The sequence below is a fragment of the Macaca thibetana genome, chromosome 1, assembly GCF_024542745.1.
Source record: "Macaca thibetana thibetana isolate TM-01 chromosome 1, ASM2454274v1, whole genome shotgun sequence".
NCBI classification, from domain to species: domain Eukaryota; kingdom Metazoa; phylum Chordata; class Mammalia; order Primates; family Cercopithecidae; genus Macaca; species Macaca thibetana.
The window spans coordinates 134200804-134207960 of NC_065578.1; the positions used below are offsets into that span (position 1 = coordinate 134200804).

General features: G+C 54.2%; 2 pseudogenes; both read right to left on the reverse strand.

Annotated features, from left to right (window-relative positions):
- Positions 1 to 964: 964 nt before the first annotated feature.
- Positions 965 to 1083, reverse strand: LOC126944027 (uncharacterized; annotated as a pseudogene).
- Positions 1084 to 3398: 2315 nt separating this feature from the next.
- On the reverse strand, positions 3399 to 3517 carry LOC126944063 (uncharacterized; annotated as a pseudogene).
- Between the last annotated feature and the right edge of the window lie 3640 nt (positions 3518 to 7157).

Consider the following 7157-nt stretch of genomic DNA (forward strand, 5'->3'; position numbering starts at 1 on the left):
GTGTCACTGGGTGTGCCCACTGGGACTGAGGCCTGGGTCTCTGGTGTGTCCTCGGGACTGGAGTTTACACGAAGTTGGAGGCAAGGGGAATCTGGGTGCACAGGGACTGCTTCCCAGTGTATGGCGAGGCAATGTCCTTCCCCCAGATAAAGCAGCCCTGTGTTCTGGAGCGGAGGTCCTGGCTAGCGTGTGTGGCAACCACTGCCCCTGCCCTCCCCTTCCCCCAATTAGGAAGGTGGCGAACGATGAGTGGACTGAATCACTTGGGTATTCCGGTAGTGGGAAGGCACCGTGAATGGCAGGGAACCCGCACCTGTATGGGCTCCTGGCGGGTCGGCGGCAAGGTGGAAGCGATGGAATACTGCTGCTCAGTGGTGCTTTGGTGGCAGACCCCCCAGAAGGAGGTTCCCGACTGTGGCGGGGGTTTAGGCAGGCAATAAAGTGGGAGCAGAGTAGGGGAGGCTGGGAAGCATGGCGACAGTAGGGGGAAGGGTAGGAGGGGGGAAGCCACAAAAGCCTACAGCATGCGGTGGATCACGCCTGTAATCCTAGCACTTTGGGAGGCCAATGCGGGTGGATCACGAGGTCAGGAGATCCAGACCAGCCTGGCTAACACGGTGAAGCACTGTCTCCACTAATACTACAATACATGAGCCGGGCGTGGTGGAGGACACCTATAGTCCCAGTTGCTCAGGAGGCTGAGGCAGGAGAATGGCATGAACCCTGGATGCAGAGCTTGCAGTGAGCTGAGATCACGCCACTACACGCCAGCCTGGGTGACAGAGCGATACTCCGTTTGAAAGAGAAAGAAAGAAAGAAAAAAGAAAGAAAGAAAGAAAGAAAGAAAGAAAGAAAGAAAGAAAGAAAGAAAGAAAGAAAGAAAGAAAGAAAGAAAGAAGAACAGAGAGAGAGAAGGGAGGAAAGAAAGGCGGAAAAGAAAGAAAGACAAGAAAGAAAGCAAAAAAGCCTAAAACATCCTATATTTCCAGGTGGTCTCCCATCCCAGTACTAACTAGGACCAATCCTGCTTAGCTACCGAGATCAGATAAGAACGGGCATGTTCAGGGTGGTATGGCTGTACACACTGGCAGAGGCACCTGGCTGCCCCAAGAGCCCAGCCCAGCCATGCCCACCGGCTTCCAGCCTGCACCACCAGCCTGGGGTAGCTGGGATCGAATCGGGACTCCTGAGCCACTCGCCCGCGGCCTTCCCTCTGCTCCCGAGCTTCCACCACGTCAAGCCCGTTCAGAACAGGGAGTGCTCCGAGGCATCAGGGCCCAGGGCCCTGAATCCTGGGACCCCATCCCATCCTCAGCCCTGTCGTGGAGATGTTCTTTAGGATCCCAGGCCGTTCAGGAGCTCCTGCGAGGCCGCCTCTTGCTCCACCCACTCAGAGCCATCAGGGCTGGGCAGGGGTGAACAGCCAGCCCAACCACGTGGCTTTTTTCTCACAATGCCCCCACCACGGTCGCTTGTCCTGACCAAGAACTGGTCGGTGGGCAAGTAGGCGTGGGGGTATAGAAGTTGGTGAATGGCCCTGCTTTTCCCCAGGCTGGCACTAGAGCCGGCAGCCTGATCCCCGGCGAGAGTTGCTGAGAGAAACCCAGTCACACCCCACCACCATCAGGAGAAAACCCACAGCCACACACACAGACCCACCTGGGCGCTCATGCACGGGAACCCACACACACGTGCAAACACGCAGAGACACGCACACACACACATGCATGCACATGCCAACAGCTTGAAGGAGAGCAAGGAAGAGATGGATGGAGAGATTGAAACTGAGGGACAGAGAGAGACATCAGTCGAGAGAGACAGGGGAGGGGGAGAGAGAAAGAGACAGACAGAGAGGCAGAGGAAGAGAGAGGAATGGAGAAAGGGAGACAGACAGAGAGACAGAGGGAAGGCGACAGAAGGAGCGCGAGTTGCAGGGGCAAACCCAGAGGAGAGAAGTGGAGGAAGCTAGAGAGCGAGAATGATAGAGCTTTGGAGAGGGAGCACCCTGCTCCGGTAAGCAGGGCCCTTTTGAGTAGGCTGGGTTAGGGTTGAGGCCATGGTCTGGGCCAGAACAGGGTGACCAGGCCGTCCATGCAAGAGGAGCAATGGAGCGCTGAGATGGGTTTGGTCTTGGGTTAATTGCTTGCTTTAGAGGTGGGTTTCGTAGGCTCCTTCCTGTATTGGCACCTCCCTGTGCTCCTGGTGCAGTGCGTTGGACCCCTAGATTTGCAGAGTGCACCAGACCATTTGGCAGAAGTCATGGCATTGGACGTGCCCACAGTGCCCAAGGCCTGGGTCTCTGGCAAGTTCTCGGGACTGGAGTTTACACGAAGTTGGTGGCAATAGAATCTGGGTGCACAGGGACTGTTTTCCTGGTGAGTGGCAAAGCAATGTTCTTCCCCCGCATAAAGCAGCTCCTGTGTTACGGAGCAGAAATATTGACTGGCGTGTGTGGCACCCGCTGCCCCTGCCTGCCCCTTCCTCCAGTTTGGAAGGTTGCAGCAGCGCCCGATGAGTGCATTGAATCACCTGGGCGTTCTGGGAGCGGCAAGGCAGTGCAAACCATAGGGAACATGCCCCTGCGCATTTATGGTTCCGCCCCCTGCCCTCCCGGCATGGACCTGGGCTCCTGGATTGGCGGCGGCGAGGTGGATGCGGTGGGAGGCTGCTGACCGGTTCTGCTTTTGGGGCGGATCACCAAGAGGACGTCCTCAGCTGCAGAGGGGATATAGGCGGGCAATAAAGTGGGAGCAGAGTCCAGGGAGGTTGGGAAGCATGGCGACAGCAGGGGGAAAGGAGGGAGGGGGGGAAACACAACAGACTACAGCAGGACGAGATCCTGACCAGCCTGGCTAACACGGTGAAACCCCATCTCTGCTAAAGCTACAAAACATGAGCCTGGGGTGGGTGCAAGCGTCTGCAATCCCCGCTGCTCGGAAGGCCGAGGCAGGAGAATGGTGTGAACCTGGGAGACGGAGCTTGCAATGAGCCGAGATCATGCCACTGCACTCTGGCCTGGGTGGTAGAGCGAGACTCCGTCTGGAAGAAAAGGAAAGGAAGGAAGGAAGGAAGGAAGGAAGGAAGGAAGGAAGGAAGGAAGGAAGGAAGGAAGGAAGGAAGGAAGGAAGGAAGGGGAGAAAGAAGAAAGAAAGAAAAAGAAAGAAAGAAGGAAAGAGAGAGGGAGGGAAGGAAGGAAGAAAGGAGGGAGAAGAAAGAAAGAGAGACAAGAAGGAAGGAAAGAAAGAAATAGAGAGAAAGAAGAAAGAAAGAAAAAGAAAGAAAAGGAAAAAAGAAAGAAAGAAAGAAAGAAAGAGAGGAAGAAAGGAAAGAAAGAAAGAAAAGAGAGAAGGAAATAAAGGAAGGTAGAAAAGAAAGAAAGACAAGAAAGAAAGCAAAAAAGCCCACAGCACCCAGTATTCCCAGGCAGTCTCCCATCCAAGTACTAACCAGGCCCGAACCTGCATATCTTCCGAGACCAGATGAGATCTTGCTGGTTCAGGGTGGTATGGCCTTAGACACTGGCAAAGGCACCTGGCTGCCACAAGAGCCCTGCCCAGCCATGCCCGCCGGCATCCAGGCAGCACAGCCAGCCCAGGGCCTCCGGGCATGTATCGGGACCCCAGAGCCACTCCACAGCCTTCCCCTGGATCCCGAGCTGCCGAGCTTCCACCACGTCCGGCCCACTCTGAACAAGGAGTGCTCTGAGGCATCAGGGCCCAGGGCCAATGATCCTGGGATCCCGTCCGGTCCTCTGCCCTGTTGCAGACGTATTCTTTTGGATCCTTGGCAGCTCAGGAGCTCCTGCAAGGCCCCCTCTTGTCCCACCCAACCAGACCTATCAGGGCTGGCCAAGGGTGAACAGGGGGCCCAGCGGTGTGTGGCCTTTTTCTCACAACACCCGTGCCTGTGCCTCTGGCTCTGGCCCCCTGCCCTCCCAGGCTGGAGTCGGGCTCCTGGTGGGGCGGCGAATAGCTGGAAGTGGTGGAATGCTGCTGCCCAGTGGTGCTTTGCTGGCACACCCCCAGAAGGTGTTCCATGGGTGCATTCCATGGATAAAGGGAGAGCAGAGTCAGAGGAATTTGGGAAGCATGGTGATAGTACGAGGAAGGGAGTGAGGGGGAAAGCCAAAATAGCCTGCAGCAGGCCGTGACTGGTGGATCACGCCTGTAATCCCAGCGCTTTGGGAGGCCAAGGCGTGTGGATCACGAGGTCAGGAGATCCAGACAAGCCTGACTTACACAGTGAAACCCCGTCTCTACTAAAGGTACAAAACATGAGCCGGGCATGGTGGCAGGTGCCTGTAGTCCCAGCTGCTCGAGAGACTGAGGTAGGAGAATGGCTTGAACCCAGCAGGTGGAGCTTGCAGCGAGCTGAGATCGTGCCACTGCTCTCCAGCCTGGGTGACAGAGTGGGAGTCCATTTGGAAGAGAAAAGAAAGAAGAAAGAAAAAAAGAAGAAGGAGAAAGAAAGAAAGAAGAAAGAAAGAAAGAAAGAAAGAAAGAAAGAAAGAAAGAAAAAGAAAGAAAAGAAAGAAAGAAAGAAAGAAAGAAAAAGAAAGAAAGAAAGAGAGAGAGAGAAAGAGAGAGAGAGAGAAAGAAAGGAAGGAAGGAAGGAATTATAGAAGGAAGGAAGGATGAAATAAAGAAAGAGAGAAAGAAAGCAAAGAAAGAAAGAAGGATAGAAAGAAAGAAAGAAGAGAAGAAAAAAGAAAGAAAGAAAGAAAGAAAGAAAGAAAAGAAAGAAAAGAAAGAAAGAAAGAAAGAAAGAAAGAAAGAAAAAAAGAAAGAAAGGAAAGGAGAAAGAAAGAAAGAAAAGAAAGAAGGAAAGAAAGAAGAAAGAAAGATAAAAGAGAGAAAGAAAAGAAAGAAAGATAGAAAGAAGAGAGAGAGAAACAGAAGGGAAGAAAGGAAGTTAGAAAAGAAAGACATTAAAGAGAAAAAAAACCTATAGTGCCCGGTTTTTCCAGGCGGTCTCCCATCCAAGTACTAAATGGGCCTAACCTTGCTAAGCTTCCGAGATCAGGTGCCTTCAGGGTGGTATGGCCGTACACACCCGCAGAGGCCCTTGGCTGCCCCAAGAACCCTTCCCAGTCATGTTGGCCGGCTTCCAGCCAGCACTGCCAGCCCGGGGACTCCGGGTTCAGATTGGAACCCCCAAGCTGCTCGCACGTGGAAATCCCCCGGCTCCTGAGCTGCTGAGCCTTCACCACGTCAGGCGGGGAGTGCTCAGAGGAGTCAGAGCCCAGGGCCGACGATCCTGAAACACCGTCCAGTACTCTGCCCTGTCACAGAGGTGTTCTTTTGGATCTCTTGCTACTCTGGAGCTCCTGAGAGGCCCCCTCATGCCCCACCCACCCAGAGCTGTCACGGCTGGCCAAGGGCGAACAGCTAGCACAGCCGAGTGTGGCTTTTTTCTTACAACGTCCCCATCACGGTCGCTTGTCATGACCAAGAGCTGGCAGTGGAGCAAGATGGCGTGGGGCGTTGGAAGTTGGGGGATGGCCCTGTTTGCCCCCGGGCTGGCACTAGAGCTGACAGCCTGATCAGTGGCAAGAGGGGCTGAGAGAAACCCAGTCACACCCCACCACCACCAGGAGCAAATCCACAGCCCCACACACAGACATGCCTGGGTGCACATGCGTTGGAACCCACGCACGGGCACGTGCACACACACAGACACACACACATAAATGCACTCACACAAAAGCAGCTTGAAGGAGAGCAAGGAAGAGATGGATGGAGAGATTGAAACCAATGGTGGGAGAGACACATCCATCGAGAGAAACAAGTGAATTGGAGAGGGAAAGAGACAGACTGAGATTCAGAGAAAGAGAGAGGGAGAGAGAAAGAGAGAGAGACAGGGAGACAGAAGGAAGGCAACAGAAATTGCGGGAGGTGCAGGGGAAACCCAGAAGGTCAAGGGGGAGGGAGATAGGGAGCAAGAGAGATAGAGCCATGGAGAGGGAGCATCCTGGTCCAGTAGTCAGGGACATTTTGAGCAGGTCGGGATAGGGTGGAGGGGGCATGGGCTGGGCCAGAATAGGGTGACCAGGCCGTTCATGTAAGAGGAGCAATGGAGTGCTGAGACTGGTTTTTTCTTGGGCTAATTGCTTGATTTGGAGGTGGGTTTCATAGGCTCCTTCTTTTGTTGGCACCTCCCTGTGCTCCTGGTGCGGTATGTTGGGTCCTAGATTTGCAGAGTGCACCCATCCATTTGGTGGGAGCCATGGCACCGGGTGTGCCCACGGTGCCCAAGGCCTGGGTCTCTGGCATGTCCTCAGGACTGGAGTTTACACAAAGTTGGTGGCAATGGAATCCGGGTGTACGGGGACTGTTTTCCCAATGGCTGGCAAAGCAATGTCCTTCCCCCTGATAAAGTGGTCCCTGAATTCTGGAGCGGAGGTCTTGCCTGGCATGTGTGGAACCCGCTGCCCCTGCCCACCCATTCCCCCAGTTTGGAAGGTTGCGGCGGCACCTGATGAGTGCATTGAATCCCCTGGGTGTTCTGAGAGTGCGAAGGCAGCACGAATGGCAGGGAACTTGTGCCTGCACCTTTATGGAGTGGCCTCCTGACCTACCGGGATGGACCCGGGATCCTGGCATGGTGGTGATGAGGTGGAAGTTGTGGGAGGTTTCTGCCCAGTTGTGTTTTGGTGGCGGACCCCCAAGAGGATGTCTGCAGCTGTGGTGCTGTTGTAGGTGGGCAATAAAGTGGGAACAGAGTACTGGGAAGTTTGGAAGCATAGCAAGAGTAGTGGAAAGGGAGGGATGGTTGAAGCCACAAAAGACTACAGCAGGTCCGGCTCCATGGATCATGGGTGTAACCACAGCACGTTGGGATTCCGAGGAGGGTGCATCACAAGGTCAGGAGATCCAGACCAGCCTGGCTAACACCGAGAATCTCCGTCTCTACTTAAACTACAAAACATGAGCCCAGCGTGGGGGTGGGCGAATGTAGTCCCTGCTGCTTGGGAGGCTGAGAGAGGAGAATCATGTGAACCTTGGAGATGGAGCTTGAAGTGAGCTGAGATTGCGCCACTGCTCTCCATCCTGGGTGATAGAGCGAGACTCTGTCTGGCAGAGAGAGAAAGAAAGAAAAAAAAAGAGAGAAAGAAGGAAGGAAAGAAGGAAGGAAGGAAGGAAGGAAGGAAGGAAGGA